The sequence below is a fragment of the Triturus cristatus genome, chromosome 10, assembly GCF_964204655.1.
Source record: "Triturus cristatus chromosome 10, aTriCri1.1, whole genome shotgun sequence".
Classification (NCBI taxonomy): domain Eukaryota; kingdom Metazoa; phylum Chordata; class Amphibia; order Caudata; family Salamandridae; genus Triturus; species Triturus cristatus.
Window position 1 is genome coordinate 416,173,894 of NC_140593.1, and position 19,831 is coordinate 416,193,724.

Below are 19,831 nucleotides of genomic sequence, written 5' to 3' on the forward strand. Positions count from 1 at the left end.
AGGCCACGGCATCTCTGCCTCGCCGCAAACTCCCGCCGGGGTCCCTGTGGTGTCGCGGGAGGTCGCCGGGGCTCGGGTCACATCTCCGAGCCCCTCTCGGTCCTTTGACAAGGTGGTCCTGTCTAAGGCCGAGGTGACGCCGCTACGGCGCCAGCAGCAGCTGGACCGTGCGGAGCCACAGGGGTCAGTGGACACTCATCCTGCTCTGGGTCGAGGCTGAGGGAAGACCTCTCATCCCTCTCGTCCCTCTCGTCCCTCTCGTCCCTCTCGTCCCTCCCCACAGGCGGCTGCCTCGTCGGAGGGCGAGTCGGATGTTGAATCGTCCCTGGCGACACCACATGGGTTGCAGAGCGATCTTCGCCTCCTTCTGGGCCGCTGCTGGCGGAGGGCTTCGTGTCACTCCCCAGGCCCGTCTCGTTCCCCCACGCCGGTGGCTGCCTCGGCAGGGGTCAGGTCGGTGTCATTCTGAGGCCACCCTGGGGACGGTGCCGCTCCAGCTCTACTCCGGTCTCCGCTCCGATCTCCGGTGCGGGGTGACTTGGAGGTACCTTGTCCGGTGTTGCCGGCTGGTGCCGACGTCCTACCTTAAGCAGCAGACTCTATGGCTCCGCGCAGGGGTCGTACCGTGGATTCGTCTTCGGACGTTCCTTCTTCTCCGGAGGCAGGCTGTATATTGGTGTCGTCCTCCCCAGAGACTGGTCGCTGTGTGGTGTCTTTATCACCGGCATCGAAGGGCGGCTCCCCACCCTTCCAGAGGTGTTCGTCGGAAGAGCGGCAGGTCGCTCATTCTTCGGCTCCTTCTGACTTCCAGGTCTGGCCCTTGCCCATCCCGCTTGGCCTTGGGGACGGCCGCCTTAGTTTGCAGTCTACAAAACAATAGGGCAACCCACTTAACCCCAAGGGATTGGGTATAATATATCTGCTCAATAATACACCTTGAGGATTTACTCAACTTGTATTCATTAATTAAATAGTCACCGTAGTGAACTTCATTTCACAGAACTCAGACAAGGAACCAATTAGCGAAGTGACCACAGTTCATTTTTTCTATTGTTTATCTTTTATATTGTTTTATCTTAATAGGTTTCAGTACTTTGATACAAAAAATCTTTTTTATGTACAATAAAGGAATCTACAATTTTCATCTAAACAATGGCAACAAAAAACTACTGTCTCACTTCAGCACATATAAGCAGTAGTTAATGACACTTTTTTATAAACACATATGCACCATCCACAGTTGGTCATATATCAAACAATTCTTCGTTTCAACATTTGTAATATCTGAAGACAACAAATGAAAGTTGTTTATAACAAAGAAGTGTCACAGCGTCGACGTTTCGGTCTCCTATCTGAAAGTTTGAATCACCGAGACCATCTTCAGGACCACAGTTGCACATGTATCTAAATACAAAATATTTTTACATTACTACACAAACATCTCTCACATCCCAACATCTGAGTTCTAAACATTTATATTGTCTGTACATTGAAGGAAGAAAGGTGTATCCTTATTATGACCACCCGATATAGTGAAACCAAGCCCAAACACCGCCATCTATATAGCCACCAAACATATTAAAGTATCCAAAACATAGAATTACTCCATGCAACATGTCAATCCAAGAAACCAAAAGACCCCGTGTCATCAGAACTTCTAAACTGCCAAGAGACACTCAAAGAGACACCACTTTGTAAATGTCTCTCTCGTGGGGGAATATATAGATATACACTTACTCCCTCGCTAGCACTGAACCTTTTTAATTCTTGTTTTCTCTCTTTATATATCTCTTTCACGGTCTTCCACCGCAGGGGCACTCAATCAGCTAAACACTAAATCAAAATCAAAAGACCAACAGAACACAATCCTTAATACTTAGCCTACGCATCGTCACAACTGGAAAAACAGGCGGAACACATCCACATTGAATTCCCACACCTTACTTACAAAAGACGGCAGCTATCGTCTACGTTTCTTCAGTCTGTAATCTGTAACAAAACACACACCCAGTCACTAAAAGACTCGTCCCCCTAAGTTCCATGAGGGAATACGACCATCACATTAGTTTGCAGTCGTCGCCCACGGAGGAGCTGCTTTCTCCACCGCGGGGCCCTACGGAGGCGGGGGCGGCCTTCGCTCACGCGGTGTCCACGGCTGTGGGCATCCTGCGCATGGGTGACCCGGTGGCTCACTTTCCGGCAGACCATCTCTTGGAGGTTCTCCACCAGGGCTCTGGTGGGAGGGAAATCTTACTTCCCTTTGAAGGTTCGCTCCTTTCTTCCTTGACGGGGGCTTGGAGGCGTCCTGCCTCAGGGGACCCGGTGCCTCAGCATCTTCTGCGCCGGCACCTCCCGGCACCACGTGACCCGCCGTGTCTTTCCCTTCACCCCTCGGCCGCCAGCGCCCTTTTGCGGACTGCTTTTCCCTCCCTGCCGTCACTGTTGACTCAGCCATCCTGGGAGGCCCGCTGGCTGGACTCTTGGGGGCGTAGCATGTTCGCCTCGACCAGCGCGGCCCTGCGAGCCCTTAACACCTTGTGTGTGTTGGCTAGGGCCTCCTACTGTTTGTGGGACTCAGCTGAGTCTGTGGGATCTGCGGCGTCCCAGGAGTCTGGTCCAATGGACTTACGGCATCATGCATTGGATGGCCGGGAGCTTGCGGTGTTTATTCTCCGCTCCGCTCTGGACATCTCAGAGGTGCTGGGCCGGGCCATGGCTTCCTCAGTCGCTCTCCGTTGCCATGCTTGGCTTCGGGACAGAGTATTCCCTGAGACTATTCGGGAGCGACTCATCGACCTTCCGTTTGATGGCAGCCTGTTGTTCCATGCCCCGGCCGACTCCGCCATCCAAAGGCTCTTGGCAGGGCTCCGTCCTCCTCCTCCGCCTTATCCTCCTCCTCCCCTGTCCCCTCCTCAGTGACTGCTGAGTTGGGTGGCTTCGGGGCCTTCTTAGGCCAGTTGTTCTGGCTGTGGAGTGTTTTCTGGCCGTTTACGTCCTTCCTTGGGACTTTGGCATTATTGGCTGCTGGACGGCCCTTGTGTTGATGGTGTGTGGGTTCTGCTGGAGTTGTTGCGCAGACTTGGCCCTGAGATTGGGCCTTCTGCTTTGCTCGGGCTGCTTGTCAAGCTTTCAGCGGTGGGTGTTTTTTTCCCTGTGGCTCTTTTGTTTTTTCCTCTGCTGCAGAAGTTCTTCCAAAGAGGGTTCCCATATCTTGGGACTTGACGTACCCTATGTGGGGTAGTGGTAGCTGTCATTTAGCTTGCGCTCTGCTAGAAGGTTCTGGTCGCCTTCGGGTGCCTATTCTCCATGGCGTTTAGGTAGGTTGCTTTTGCTTCCTGAGGTCGTGTGTGCAGCCACTCGTATTGGTGGCCCGGGCATCTCCTCCTCTCCCTGCTCCTGTCCTGATGTCTGGGATGATCCTGTGTTCTCCCTTTCCAGGCTTCCTGGGGCCTCGGGCCGTTCTTCTTGCTTCTGGCGGCTTTGACTGCCGGCGCTTTTCTGGCTGGCAGGCTGCTGTCCATCTGGAGTGGTTTCGCCTTCTTTTCCCTCGTTTCCTTGGGCCCTCTAGGCTTCTTCTTCTTCCGCCGTTTCTGCCTTGGCATTGGGCGGAAGCTATGTTGCCTTATGGGGGAGTGGGTGCTTCGGCCTCTCCATCCTTACCCTTGGTTCCTCTGCTGTGAGGGCACGAGCCTCTTCAGCCTTCTTTCCCTCCTACATTCCCTTGGGGTCGGTAGGGTTCTGCTGGTGGGGGTTCCCTTGGCCTGACAGGGGCGAGGGTCTACCTGGTCCACAGATCTGGTCCCCTGTGAGGCCCTCTGTTCTGCATTGGCTAGTGGGGTCCTTTCGCAGACCCTCCTTCCTCGTGGGTATTGCTAGGGTATCTATTCTACGTGAAGGAATCTGCGGCTAGTAGTCTCTATCAGATGTATGAGTTACTTACCTTCGGTAACGATGTATCTGGTAGAGACGATTCTAGCCACAGATTCCTTCACGGCCCGCCCTTCCTCCCCTATTCTGCGAGGACCCTTGGGTTGGTCTTCGGTACTCGTCTCCCGGTAGGGGGGCTGTCTCCTGTGAGTGCCTTCCTTGTTCTTGACGGGTGGCTCCGTCTGGGGGCGGTTCATTCCTCCTTTGGAGGATGGGGTTCCAGTCTTCCGGTGCCCTGCTGCTCTGGCTGCTCCAGGTTTGGGGGGGATTGCTTTCAATCCCTGTCCTCCCTCCCGTCCCTTCCTTCCATTGCTATCCTCTGATTGAGGGTGCTCTGGCCATGTCTTGCCCTTGTCCTTGTGGGTGGTTGCCCTCTAGGTTGGGGTGGCTAGGAAGTTTGTTGTCATAGTATGTCTTGGGACTGGTCCCATTCCTTGCTCAGGATGGGGAGGGGGGTGGGGGGGGGGGGGGGTTTACTACGTGTGCCATGACTTTTACGCATGTTCTTTGCCTCCGGGGCACAGGGATGGGAGGCTGTCTATGTGCTGGCAGAGTGACTGTGCAGGTTTCTGCTTCTTCTTTCCCTGCCCTTGGTTTCTGCGGTGTTGGCACTACTCTGGTGGTGTTGTTAGTCACTGTTTCTTTCCAATTTTTCTGCTCTTCGCACATTGTTCACATGCTTCCACAATTTTTTATCTGGTGGTTCGTTGTGCTGCGGAAAAGTTCTCCGAATAAAACTGACGTAGGCGTGCCGGGGCGGGTCTTATGTGACCTCCCTGACGTCACATGCGCGGACGACGCCTGGGCGGAGTCACGTGATGTCGCCCCACCCCTGGTGCGCAGGGATGCTGTGGCAAAAAAGTTTCCGGATCCACTCTCACGCCTGGGGATAATTCTACGTGAAGGAATCTGCGGCTAGAATCGCCTCTACCAGATACATCGTTACCGAAGGTAAGTAACTCGTACATTACGAGCGAAGGGCACTTGAACTGCTTTCCAACCTTGAACACTATCAGTGTGTTCCTCATGCGAGATTAGATAGACTTAAAAATGAGGTAGGATCATTATTAGAGCTAGCGAAGAACGAGGAGTGGATTAGCTAAGAGGAGTGCCAATTTTTAAATAACAGGAACCTTAAAATTCCTGCTTTTTATGGACTCCCAAAAGTGCACAAAAATCTTTTAAACCCTCCTCTTAGACCTTTTGTAGCATCTATAGACATATTACTAGAACCACTAAGCAAGTACGCAGATGCGTTTTAAAAGCCCCTCGTTCAAAAACAGAAGTCTTTTGTACGAGATACGGCAGACATGATCACTAAGATAGAAGGCCCTGGACTTCAACAGCAACATGGACTATATGATGACCTTAGGCATCGAGGCACTATATACAAATATACCTCAACTAGATATTATAGAAGAGGTAAGAAAAACTCTTGATAAATCAGATACAGTAGGGACTAATAAAGAATTCATCTTAAAGTGCATATCAATGGTGCTTTTGAATAATATTTTTTTTTTTCAAGGAAGATTTGTATGTACAACTTAAAGGGACAAGCATGGGAGCAACCTGTGCTCCTAGTCTGGCCTGCACATATGTGGTCGTATTTGAAGAGAAACAGATATATAATTAAATTTCACCGTTTTACGGAAATATCCACCACTAGTATCTTTTTATAGATTATATCTTTTTTATTTGGAGGGGCCCGCATGACAAGTTGGATGAGTTTTTAGTATGGGTGAATTTGGGCGATAAACATTTAAAATTCACCGCCCATAGCAGCAATAGTCGGACTAACTTTTTAGATATTTGCATAAAATATGAGGAAGGACATTTAGCTGTAGAGCTTTTTACAAAACCCACAGGCAAATATACATTGCTGCATTATAGCAGCCACCATCCAAAATGTCAGAAAGACAATATTCCCTTTGGGGAATTTCAACATTTGCATATAAACTGTACATCACTGCAAGACTTTTATATGCACTCAGAAAAGCTGAAAAGTTAACTAAAAGAAAGAGGCTATCTGAAGAAGTTAATCAACCACGCCTGTAAGAGGGCTAGGTTCTATAATAGGGATAGCCTCCTCCAAGGAGGAAAGAAAGATAAGTCACAAGATAAAATAGTGATGGTAAGCCAGTTCTCCACGATCAGTAACAAAATATAATCAACCGAAACTGGAAAATCCTCAATGATGGGGAAAATCCCAGTCTTTCCAAACCCTTGTATGCTTTTAGAAAAAATAAGAACTTACGCAACTCCCTAGTGTTTACCTACAGGTAAGATGCAATGGAGACACAAAGGACCCTCATAGGGAAGAAGGCGATGGGAAACCACAAATGTGGCAATTGCAGTGTGTGCGATTTATGCATAGTAACAAAGAAAGCAGCCCTCAATGGGGTGACACAGAAAATTACTACACTTAACAACTGTAAGAGTAAGAACATTGTGTACCTCATTGTGTGTCCCTGCGGATTGGGGTTCGGGGAGAGAATTCAGACAGAGATTGTGTGAGCATAGGTCTGCAATAAACACCAGAAAAGAGAATGCGCCCCTAGTAAGCTATTGGTTTATAAAATTTCTTTCTAACAAAAATCTATTTCAATTTGGTTTTTCTAAATGATGGTATATCTGTTAATATCATGGGATTATCCCTAGCCAACTGGTTCGTAATAAGTTGATTTCCCAATATTGAAAAGATCTTTACAAAAGCCATGGAAAAAATTATAGATAGGGTTTGCGGGCATATTTTAATCTGTATATAAAAATATAAAAAGCCTACGCTAAGTTTGCCATGGAGTTAGTATTGGCAGGGGCACATCATTGATACAAACAGATAAAGATTAACAGTATTACCTATTATGCACTATGAGATGGCCGCCGGACATGTGCAGGGAAGGGGAGATTCATGCCGGGAATACGCGCGATTGCGCGCCCTTTTGATTAATAGATGGAGCTTTAAAACAGGGGCCATTTGTTGCAAAGAAATTATACAACTACGGACGCTGTAACGCCGTATTTTTAAGGTAAGGGCTACCGTGGCTCAGTCAGGACGTAAGAACGGGGGGCTGGAAAGATTTTTCAGCAAAAGAAATCAACTTCGTAAATGGGTAAAACAGACGTTTAAAGCTGGGCGGAATAGTTATGACTTCTTTTAATGTATATCGTGTAGTGACATCATGTTTTCCATTGTGCTTTCTTAGTTTGGGGTGATAACCAAGTACAAACCCTCAAAATACGATAATCGTCAACCTGGGGCTCTTGATTTAAATTTGCCCAGAGATGGTCATTCCTACGTGTAGCCGAGTTATTTTACGAGTACTTGTCAGCACACGCGAACAGATAAAGTAATATAAAAGCAGTGGGAATAGTTTGGCACAACAATACCGCCTGTAATACAAAGTAAGTAATTTAATAAATGGTTTTAGCTGACAATTCCACTAAGTGATTATTTAAAGTATGTCATGGGGTAGGTGTCCATAGAAAAGCAGAATATAGGTAAAATGTAAGTATGTGTGGCAGTTTTAGTGTTTTTTTGTTAAAAACAAAAAGTGATACAGTATATTTTTCCATTGCAAGGGTTAAAGTTTATAATGTTGGTTTTCCTTCAGGTAAATTAATTACCTAACTTGCTGAGCGGTATATGAAAAAAGAAACCGATCGGATACCAAAAATTGGGAAAGAGACCCATATATTTATGAAACAATAAAATTGATTTCTAAAGTACGCTTGACTGTGAGGTAAGCAGCTACACCTCAAATTTCACAGGTGTAATTGTTTCAGTATGAGTTTTCTAGAATAGAAGTGTCATCATCCTACCCTTTCCTTATTCATAGAATCTGCATTTGGCCATTTGACCTCCAGGGCACTGGATGGCTGGGAAATCACTGATATATGCCTAAGTAACAGGCTACGCAGTAGTAAAAGAAAAACAGGAGCTATGTAAACTAACCAGCCTGTTTAAACAAATTCCCAACATTTTGGGAGGTAAGACTTTTTCATCTCCATATAAGAAAATTACATAAAACACGAGTAACAGGAATCAGATTAGAACTTTTTGTCTTGTTCTTCCTTTTTCCCTAGAAACATTTCACTATACTTTTTATGCCGATCAAAAAAGATGGCAGCACTAGATTAGAGGACATTGAAATGCCCTATCTAAAGGTGTGACAAACCACACTCGCCACGGTGAGTGTTAAGATGTATGAACCTAAATGGAGTGAAAGTGCTGAGTGAGCGGGAGACTTGGGCGGGGTACATTCCCTTTACAACTTAAATCTGTTGGAAATTCACCACCATACCGCGAATAGAGATGTAGTGCAAATGGGTTTAGATGAAAAGAATAGAAATCATGTTGATGTTGTTAATGTATAAAAATATGGGGCACAAAGGATATTATGGGCGAGTATTGGAGCGTAATTTCGAATAAACCCCTGTATTCACATGTTTTCGACGCCTGTCTGTCAGAATCCAACCATACGAACTTCTGGGAAAGGATTAGTGATCCTACCAGTTCTTCAGTTTCTAACTATGTGATGTTGGATCTATCCATGTAACAGGTTATGTAGAACTGTGCAGAAAGGGTTTCCTATTGGATTTTCTTGTGCTTTTGGCTTGATCCATTATAGGTTTTTTTTGGTCATATTTTAATGTATTAGGATGTTTATTTCATGCCATGTATGAATTTTAACTGATGTATTGTATGCAATGTTATTTATTACTCTGATTTTCAGAGCTTCTTCTTTTTTTATTAAAAATAAAAGTATTTGTAAGCGCTACATCTCAAGTTTGGATACGTTTTTAATACTATATTTGTTACGTGTTGATTTAGGTAAAGGTGCATGCTTAGAGAGGATGGTATGCTAGTGAGTAAAAGTGTTACTGCTATTTTATACACCCAGGGGAAGTTTTTCTCTAGTGGATTTCAGTGCCCTGTTCCCTGGGACAGTGGGGCCACCTCTCTAGTTTCAGTACTATTTCCAATTTCTTTCAGCCAGTCGGAGTTGTCTCCTCTCATTGTTAAGTTCTTTATTGAACGAAGATCTGGAGGGGATGGTTCTTCATTTCTTGAGTTTCGGAGGGGCAACTGAATCTACCAGTTCTGCTATTTTTGTGTTGTAGTGGTGGGAAAGGTCATCGGAAGAATGAGAGATCGGGTGGGGGTATGATTTTAGAACTGATTAATTCTTCTAACTCAGCCTGGGGGATATGGTGCATGTTCCTCACCCAGTGCTTGGGCAGGTTGGCTGGGGGGGGTGACTTTGGTTGGGTGGTGTTGAGATCAAAGCGGATTAGATGATGATCAGTACAGTCTTATGGTAGGATAAAGTGGAGGGATAGTAAGTTATGTTTAGAGATGAGTGCGTCAAGGGTAGAACCCTTGATATGCGTTTATTTTTATTGCAGTGTTGAGTGAGATCGTTAGCTTCCAGGAGGGTGGATAGGGCTAGCGCTGTAGAATCTTCAGCATTATTCAAGTGCAGGTTTTGGTCTCCTAGAATAATATCTGTGCTACCAGCTATTTTCTGCAAGTTCTTCTCCCAGTTGGACTTCAAACCATGCTGTTTCAGCTTTATCTTATTTGCCCTGCTAGATAACCATTTTTCAGCAAACACTCCGGGCTTCTAGGTTCATTGTCTGTCAGTTCAGATACGTATTCCCAGAGTAGGGTTGAGACTCCTCTATGAGTTACTCAGCCGCTATTAGTTGCTAACACCATTATCTATATTTTTCCCACTGAATCTCCGAAGGTACTTAATTGGCTCCAGCTCAAAACATTTGGAAGAGTTTCTTTCATTCACTTATACTTTTGATTGCCACCCTCTGGCATTCCTCCAAAAACTTCACCCTCCTCAGTCGGAATCTGGCTCAGAAGAGCTGTCATCTGTCAAGAACAATAAGCACCAACCTTTGAAGTACTAATCCTACGGGATTGATGTTGACCTTGATGCAGGTCCCAACTGACTCTTCTTTCTAATCCTGAGTCCCACAATAGAATTCCGAAGCAACAAGGAGACTGGAAAGGGTAATGGGGCGAGAAAGAGAAAAAAGATGGTTGAACTCGAGCACTGCGGTTTAAAAGTATTACTGTGATTGACCGCCATCTTTCAGTCACTTGCAATAGTACTCAATTACTCTTTTCTGTATTTCTTGCCACTATTTACAAAAAAATATATTATAAATGGTGAGGCCCTTACAAAGACTGAGATGCTTAACAAAGTCACTTTGGTGAATTATATTGGTGAATTATCCTGCATCTAAACATGAATAAATTCTTTTCTCAGGTGACATATTTAACTGGGCTTGGATTCTTGTTTCTCAACAGTGTAAGAGATAGGAATATGCATGTTATTTTTTTGCTCCTCATAGCTGTGCCTCACTTTTACCTGTAACTAGCGATTTCAATTGCAAGGTAACATCCACACAGCATTATACCATGCTACTATCCAGTGTCCTAATCATACACGTTGTCACTGAAATCAACATTTACCAATGTCCACAAAGTTAATGATTATGCAAAGGACGGTTACTGATTGTCTGAAGTTCCTGAAATGATCATTAGATGTCTTGTTTTCTTCTCTGAAGCCTTTGTTTGAGCAGCCGCTTGAAGTGTTGTACAGGTCCACAAAGGAGTGCAACACTAAGCGCTTAAGCTTTACCTTGTTCTAAGGATGACACTTAATCGTTTTTGCATTGCTATCTGCAGGAAGGAGGATGCAGGAGGCACGAGACAATATAAGTTCTAGAAGGCAGAACACAGAAGAGAAGCATGAAGTTATGTCCCGGACAAATGTTCTGTAGGTGAAACAACAGGAAAGCTTCCAGAGTAAGGAAAAAGGAATCCTCTGATGTAAAGCATCAATAGTAAGCCAAGCGAGGTTGATCGGGCATGGTATAGATATAGCACCACGCTCGTGATGGCTGCTGTTTTTGTGAGACTTTGGAAGCCTTGCTGAAATGAGAGATGTCATCTCTAGCACATTCCTGTCCTGCACTTCTACCAGTGCAGTTCATGTCGAAGGGGTGGTCCATGGACACTGGATATTTCTGCAGTGGACAAAACAGGTAATTCTGACTTATTGACTTCAGGATGTTGGGACTCAAGGAGCATTGAAATCATTGAGAATGTTTAAGAAATATAGAACCCCTTGGGACAAGACATTACTTCCCTCCCTAGATGCTTCCCACCAGGTTTGAATTTGTTGGATAACATAGGTGGATTTGCCAGATGTGGCTTGGGTACATGCATTTCACTGACAGGTTTCCATATTTGTGATCCATGGCCTTTCCATTCAGCAAGATTGTGGAGCCTTAGTCCTACTCATTTCAAATCTTGTATGGCACATACCTCAGATTCTGGCTGGTTGTCTACTGGAGAGGAGGTTGACGTGGTGACACACATTTCTTCTGTAGCAGGTTTCTCCACACAACAGGAAGAGTGGATAGATAGTTGAATTAGGAGAGAGTTCAAGTTTAACAGCCCCTAAACTAAGAATTTTTTCCTACTTTAAATTGACTTACAACTTTTAGTTGGAATTTGGTCTCCCTTTTAAGCGCAGGTGTCATTTAGACTGCCATATGATTAACCAAGATGGTATATGGGAGATGGTCATCAGTGTTGATCAGAATACTCGTTGCATTTGGATTGGCTTGTGCCACATTTTTGAAGGCTGAGTGGTGCCTGTGAGGTGGTTATAATAGGCCTTTACTGCTGGACAGTATGTGGTGGATCTACCTCAATACCTATCATGCGACAATATCTTCTTCGGCAGTAGAAAGGGAAAAAACCCAAATAGGAATGTGAAGTGATATGGTATACAAATCTGCAATCCACAAGGAAGCTGCCCAGTCCTTATTTAGCAGTTGGTGACAATGTAGGCACTGTTCTAAATCAGGGATACTTTACTTAGTGCTCACATTAAGAAAGATGTTTAAGGGCAGGTATTTATTTACCCAATAACTTATGTATAAAGAAAAGAAGGAAAGAGGGTGTTTAGCACCACTTTTCTTTAGGAACATCTTCATTTTTAAACACGTGTAACAAACATGTAAAACATTAGATAAAGTCTCTTCAAAATGTAAAAATGTGTAGGTCTTTAACATGCAGAAGGGTGTCACCTTGGCACATCAGAATATATCAGTACATTCAACAGTACTTATTAAACGTGATATTTCTCAAACATGAACTTAGAAATATTAGTGCTGTTCCCTACCTGGCTACAATGCCATTGGTGAACTAAGAGGCAAGTCAGTTGTCATGTGCACTCTATATGTTGCCTAGAATATTAATAATGTTTTCAACAGCAGGAGTGAGATGTAATAGCTCAGGATATCCTCAGCTTGCCATTCTAAATTCACTCTATCACTGAGTGTGGGCACTCCTGTATATTAGTGTTCCTGTGGCCTCCCAATCTAATTTCACTTTGCGCTTATGTCCCAGAGGACCCTGGTGGTGGGGTGAAGAACCCTAGAATATCTTAGATTAATATAAAAAGAATCTCGCCCACTAGTACCACCAGTGGCATGCTTCCTCATCGGATCCTCACCCACTGCACCTCGTGTGTGTGGGTGGGCTCAATGCTGTTTGTTAGTGTCACTCTTATCACTATGGCATCTTTTTTTTTATTTTTTATTTTGTATTTAAACCTTACAATAGATTACAAAGTCAAATAATTCATTTCATGACAAAGTCCCCCCTCCCCGGATCCATCAACATTATCAGTGATTATTACAAGCAGTGAGAGACTACAGAATAATGGGAAATCAATGTAACAATATTTAAGCGTTAAGTCCTATACACGAGAAAGAACAGAGATAAAAAGAGAAAGACAGAAGCAGAACCGCAGAGAGTGTAAGATAGGGTAATGAATGCAGTGGGGGAAAAAGTGATGTTACTGTTCAAATCTCTGGGTGTTCATTTTGGGAAGGGATTCAGGAAATTCAGCACACTCAATGAGAGGTAGTAAAACAGAGAGAGAAAAAAAAGGAGAGAGCGTGGAGCTTGGGGGATCCGGGGTGGGGGAGGAGGGGGAGGGGAGTCAGGTGGGAGGAGGAGGGTGGGGAGTGAAGGAAAGAAAGGGAAGAATTACGAACTGCTTAGTTGTCGGTAGAAGAATGATCCTTATCTTTAGTCAAAATGTGGCCCCAATAAAAGGGGTCTTGGATAATTACACAGGGTCAAGCAATCTAAAAAAAGATAATGAACACGCTAAATAAACTTAGAATTGTCTCTATAAATATCTGTGGATTAAACGATTCTGGGAAAAGGCAAAAAGCTGCTCAGGCTCTGCGTACACTGGGGGCCGACATTGTCTGCCTCCAGGGGACACACATCGAAGGGGCTCAGAAATATCTGCTGAACTCTCTAGGTTATAAAGTTATTGGGGCAACTACGCAAGGGGCCAGGGTTAAGGGAGTTGGGATTTTAGTCACGAAGATAGTACCTTTAGTAGTTAATCAGGTAAAAACTGACTTTCTAGGGAGATGGGTGATAGCAGGATGTTTTCTTTCCCCTAATTTTCTTTTCACAATTTGTTCTATTAACGGAAGCAATCTAGACGATCCGGAGTTAATCAATTGAATAAATGAGGAGTTAGAACACTGGCCCCTCACTCTAATTTTATGTGGTGATCTAAACCTAAATCTGCCTAGCGCTTGGAAACTTGATGAATCTTGGAAATACAGAGGCAGGGAACCTAAGGTTTTCCAGGCACTGCTCAATTTGATAACTCACGGCTTAAAGGACGTTTGGGCCCATGTGAAACCCGAACAAGATGGCTTTACTTTTTTCTCAGCCTCTCATCTGTCATTGGCAAGGCTTGATTACTTTTTATTCTCTTCTTCACTGGCCCAAGACTGCCTCATTGATACCGCTCCCCGTCTCTTGTCAGATCACAACCCACTCATTTTAAATCTAGAGGGATGGGGAGACAGAGGACCAAACTCGAACTGGACTTTTGAAAAAGCACTCCTACATGACAACAACTATCGGGAACACATGCAGGGTTGGATCCGAGAGTTTTGGGATATAAACACCGGATCAGCACTGATAATTGTTGTATGGGACACATTAAAGGCAGGTATAAGGGGGGGAGACTCTCCAATTCTCCATCAGAAGGAACAAAAAAGAGAAAGCGCAGGTGTGAGACGGCGACCTCCGTAGACCCCCTTCACCTCCTACCGTTGCACCTGACACCGCACCAACCCGTCTTTCAAAGGCAGGGAGAGAAAGAGTTAATCCCTGCCACTGCCTCTTGCTCACAGGGAGGAGTCCCGTCGGACGGATGCGGGAACCAATGGGACAACAGGAAGGCGGGACTAGTGGAGTACGAAAGCACCCCGGAAGAACAGCTCGGGGTGCCTGAACCAGAAGGAGGAGGAAAGCGGGACAGCGAGGAGAGGAGACAGACGGAGAACAAGAGTAGCGAGGACAACCAGAAGAGACGAGCGAGGAAACCAGCCCCGGCGCTTCTCACAGGAAGGAGGAAGAAGCAGAGCTCTGGTCCGAAGAGTGGTGGACACCCCGGTAGACGCTGACGAGCCGCCGCAACTCCGGAGGGTTGCGGCTCCCGCAGTACGTGACAAGGGAAGGGGGTGGAGGAAGAACGGGGTGGGTTATAGGATGGCAGGGTAACCGGGGCACTGTACATAGTATTTGCACGCACAACGTTTTTTCTTTGCACTCCACTGTTAAAGCTCCTGTGTCTATGAATACCAAGCACCATTCTGTGTTTCCTTTCTTATCTTTGAGCACGTGTCAACCTTCGTGGGGAACTCCCACCGAGCCCAAACAACCTTCATAAAACTGCTCTGCTTGAGCGTCCTGAATCTTCGTTAGTTTTCTTTTTTCTTTTCTTATTACCTCTGCCGCTTTCGTATCATTCTCTGCCTCCCTGTGCTCTCGGCACGATCTGGCTGTTACCAGTCGGTCTTCTGAACGGACACAACGGGTGTATCCTACTGCGGTGAAGGGTTCTCATTCCACAGAGAAACAAAGCCAGATAACTTACCGCCCTTCTGTCTTTGTCTTTCCCGAGGCTGCTGGGGTGTGTATCCACTACAAGCCTGTCCGCCAGTAAGAAGCAACCCTGCGAACAACCACACAGAGGAAAGGAAGTCTCCGAGGATATCCAGTTAATCAACAGACGGAATACCCATACCTGTGTTTTGTTTTTTATGTAATAAATCCTATCCCCTTTGATTCCCAAATTCGACCTCCTCGGTTTTTCTTTCGCCCATCCCTCTCACAGCAGGTTAATTCCTTACAAGACCAAATAATAAAAGCTAAAAAAAAGAAGTTAATACAGGCTGTTCAGTCAGGAACAGGAATTGAAGAAGCACAAACGATGGTAGCCGTTACTAAGGCAGAGATGGGGACCATACTCGCTGAGAGAGTGGCAGCAAAATGGGCCTCATCCCGAGAAAAGATATATGAATGTAGCGAGCTTATTGGCCATCTCTACAACAGGCGACTAATGTAATCTCCTCAATTCAAACAAACTCAGAAGGAATAACCAACGATCGTATAAAAATAGAGGAGGCTTTTATGGAATTTTATGAGAAATTATACACTGAAGTGAATATGAGACCTACAGAATATATAGAAAAAGAGATTATTGATTATCTGGAAGCAATACCGGTAGCCGAACTCAACACTGAGAATGGCGATCAAATGGAAATCTCTCCAACCTGGGAAGAAATTGCAACTGCACTTGCAAGCCTTCCAGATGGCAAAGCCGCTGGAGTGGATTGCATTCCAGTTGAATTTTATCAAATCTTTTCTCAGCAAATAAAAGATCTTTTTTCGGATGTGGTAGTCTCTATCATTTACGGGTCCTCCCCACCACACTCTTGGTCTACCGCAAAGCTCGTAATATTCCCCAAAAAAGACAAATAACCACTGGAGATGTCCTCATACATACCCATAACCCTTATCAACTCTAATTCTAAAATATTCTCTAAAATCATTGCATCTAGATTATCCTCAAATATTGAGCCTCTAGTATCCAACTGGCAGCATGGGTTCATTCCGAAAAAGGGCACCACTGAGCATATCCCTCGGACCATCACCTTATTTGACGCCGCCAAAGTGACAGGAGATCCGATCTCATTAATTCTACTTGATGCGGAAAAAGCGTTTGATCGGGTCTCCTGGCAATTTTTATGGATCGTCATGCTGCGGATTGGTTTCGGTCCTAGGATAGTGCAGGCACTGCAAGCATTATACCAGAACCCTACAGCCAGAATATCAATTAATGAACACTTGACAGAGCAAATAAGGATATCACGAGGGATGAGACCGGGGTGCCCTTGTTCCCCGTTGCTTTTCGCCCTGTATATTGATCCTTTGATCAAAAAAATCTAATTTAATCCTGAAATGATGGCAGTGAGTAGGTTTGGCACGGACATGAAGATTATGGCCTATGCCGATGACCTTGCCATAATAACTTCGGAACCTAAGATGGCTATTAAGGCTCTGGAGCAAGAGGCTCAAGAATTTGGGAAGATATCTGGATATGCCCTTAACAAAGCAAAAATGCAGATTATCTTAAATGGGAAAATAAACTGGGCCGACAATAGAGTAACTCAGAAGGCCAAATACCTCGGGGTTAATATAGTTGCAGACTTAGACTTAACAGTTTTAAAAAACGTGATCCCGTTAGCAGCCAATATGAAGAAGTCACTCAAGAAAATTAACAACTTACATCTGACAATAGTAGGGAGATGTAATGTCTTAAAAATGACCTTTTCCCCCCAAATTACTTTATTTTTTCAGGACAATCCCGTTAGAGTTTAACAACAACATGTTGCATATATTTGAACAAATCTTCTCCCAATTCATCTGGGCCTACTCACAGCCGAGAAGGGCCTTCAAATTACTTTCACTACCTAGAGATAGAGGAGGGTGGGTTCTTCCTAATGTTAAACTGTATTATTGGGCTGCCGCTCTGCAATATAGCTCCGAATTAATGCACAATCATCCCGTTGAGAACCCCTCAGGACTGCCATCTCCCTACACATCACTATTAGGCAAAAGTGTTAGGGGTTATCTCTGGCGTCAGCTGGAATTTGGTTACTACAAGCGGGTCAGATTCAAGACTTTGACAAACGCTTATAGGGTATTTTCTAATATACGTAAGCTGTTTGGACTTGGCAAATTGAATCATTATACCCCCATCAGAAATAATAATAACCTACCACTTATTTTTGAAAAAGCATACCTTAAACAGTGGTACCAAGCCGGCATTTCTAAATTGGGAGATGTGATTACTTCCGAAGGCATCGGGTCCTTCAGTGATCTTAAAACCTGCTATAATCTGGACAACAATCAGTTATTTCAGCACCACGCTATTACAGGCTATTTGACCCACAAGTCAGGTGGACTAGCAGGGTTCGCATAGATCGACCTTATAGACAAATTACTAGGGCCAAGCCTACCACGGATTGGAAGTATTTATATAATGCTAAATAAACGCTCGATAATTTATGTAAAATAGACGAAAAGTGGCAGCTGAAACTGAATACCCCCTAACACCTTCTGTCATGCCCTAAGTCTGGCACAAACCCATCTCCTGTCAGCTAAATTGCAAGCACAATTTTATAAAACAGGCTACTTTCTATACATAACTCCCAGCAGAATCGCTAAATGGAGAACTAGTAGCGCAACAACGTGTCCGACATGCTCCGAGTTCAACATAGACTCGGTGCATATGTTTGCCACGTGCCCAAAGCTGGAACGTTTACTGGATAAAGTGCAGCGTTTTTTGGGTGGAGTTCTATTTTTAGACATCCAACTCATACCAACCACTATTCTGCTAGGGCTGCATGACACAATTGGGGGAACAGCCATTACAACGCGGTTTTTACCACGCAGTGCAGTTACATCGCCTGCGTTACAACGCATGCGATGTTACAACGCTATGCCATTACAACGCAAGTCTTTACATCGACTTGCGCTAGATGGCGTGCTAACATTACAAATAGTGTAGTTTACTATCCCAACACCTTCCCTACTGTTAAGTGGACTGGAGTTGGAATAGTAAATTACACTTTTTTAATGTTAGCACGCCATCTAGCGCAAGTCGATGTAAAGACTTGCGTTGTAATGGCATAGTGTTGTAACATCGCATGCGTTGTAACGCATGCGATGTAACTGCACGCGTTGTAAAAACCCGCGTTGTAATGTCATACATCCCACAATTGATATTAAGACGGGGGGAGCTCTACTGTTCGTGGCAATGACTATTCTCAGGATGTGTATTGCCTCGTACTGGAAAGATCTGAACCCTCCTTCCTTTGCGCCCAATGGCAGGCTCGACTGTTGGCCACTTACAAACTGGAGAAGGCTATATATGCCAAAAAAGGCAGACGTGCAAAAAACAAGCGCTAGAGATATGGGACCCCCTAACCAGGTGGCTCAATACAGTGAATGTATAGGAATTATAGTTATATCACTATGGCATCTGTGGTTAAATTTGCCTGCAGGTTTCTTTAATAACTGACTAGTTAAGTTTTTTTATTTTTTAAAATAACTTTTTATTAACAACGAGCTATGCAGCAATACAGCAATCGTGACACATATATAACACCTTCATAGACGTAATACACGTTGAGCATTTGAGACAATAAGCAGTACATCAAGGGTATTTAGGGCAGAGACTCAGCAAGCAGCGACACATTAGCAAGGTGATCCCCGGAACAGTTTAGGGCCAGGGGGGTCCCTTCACACGGTACCTCGGCAAGGTTTCTCCAAGCATTCAGTTCAATTCAGCCCCTTCCAGATTGTCTAGCATGGCCTGTCTCTCTCGTCGGAGTTCTATTGTGGGAGAAATGCAAATGTCCCCCCGATACTTATTCCATCGTCCCCATTTGTGATCCCATTTTTGGGGGCAGCCTCGACCCTTATAGACTGTTTTCTCCGCCACCATCGATAAATCCATATCCTTGGCCCAGGCGTGCAACGATGGCACAGTAGCTACCCCCCACTTCTGGGCAATGTTTCTTTTAGCTATGGCCCAACCCAACGTCGCCCACTCCTGTTCTGCCAGGGTAAGGTCCGTCGCATCCCACACATTTAAGAGGCACAGCTGTGGGGAAGGGGTGACCACCTTCCCGATGACCCTCGCCATCTGCCGAGTGACTTCTATGCAAAAGTGGTTTACGGGGGGGGCAGGCCCACAAGATATGCGTAAATGTGCCTACTTGATGACAATTTCGCAGGCAGAGCTCATCAGTACGCCTACCTAATTTACACAGCAGGATTGCATCAAAGTACTCTCGATGTAGAGCTTTGAGCTGAACCAGCCGGAGCCGCATTGGTATCGCCACCTCCCGAGGGGAGGCCAGCGCATCCCTCCATTCTTCGTCAGACAAGTCGCCCATCTCTGATTCCCACCTGGCCCGTACCTTCTGCATTGTGTCAGTGCGATTATTAATTAGCTTTTTATATGTGAAGGAGATAGCCCTACGGTCCATAGGATCTAGTAACAATCTGTCTTCCAAAGGCGAGGAAGCTGGAAGGGGAGTACCCGCGGGTAGGGCGCGGTCAATAGCATGGCTTATTTGTAGATAGCGAAAGTGCTCAGAGGGTGCAAGTTGGTACTTAAGTTGAAGCTCTGCGAAGGTCGCCTTCTTACCTTTACCCCACACATCCCCCACCTTAGAGATGCCAATAAGATCCCATTTATCGAATCCGACGCAGGAGCTCAGCCGGCCCAGACAGTCAGGTTCCCAGAGGGGGGTGGCCTTAGTCAGCCGTCCGTACCATCTCATTCGCCTCTGGAGTAGATGCCAAATTTCCACAGTTCTGGCTGTGGGGCCAGTCAAGCCTAGTTTCTTGGGGTTGGAGTACAGCGCTCGGTTGTACCCTCCCTTCCCCATGAGCCAGCGGTCCATCCGGAAGCTT

At 45.2% G+C, this 19,831-nt stretch overlaps 1 long non-coding RNA gene across 1 annotated transcript in view; it reads left to right on the forward strand.

Annotated features, from left to right (window-relative positions):
• LOC146789542 (uncharacterized) overlaps positions 1 to 19,831 on the forward strand; it is a 122,190-nt gene that overhangs the window by 93,470 nt on the left and 8,889 nt on the right. The window contains exon 3 of the long non-coding RNA XR_014969815.1: positions 10,634 to 10,992. This is a non-coding gene — a long non-coding RNA (uncharacterized LOC146789542). The remainder of the gene's footprint in view (positions 1 to 10,633; positions 10,993 to 19,831) is intronic.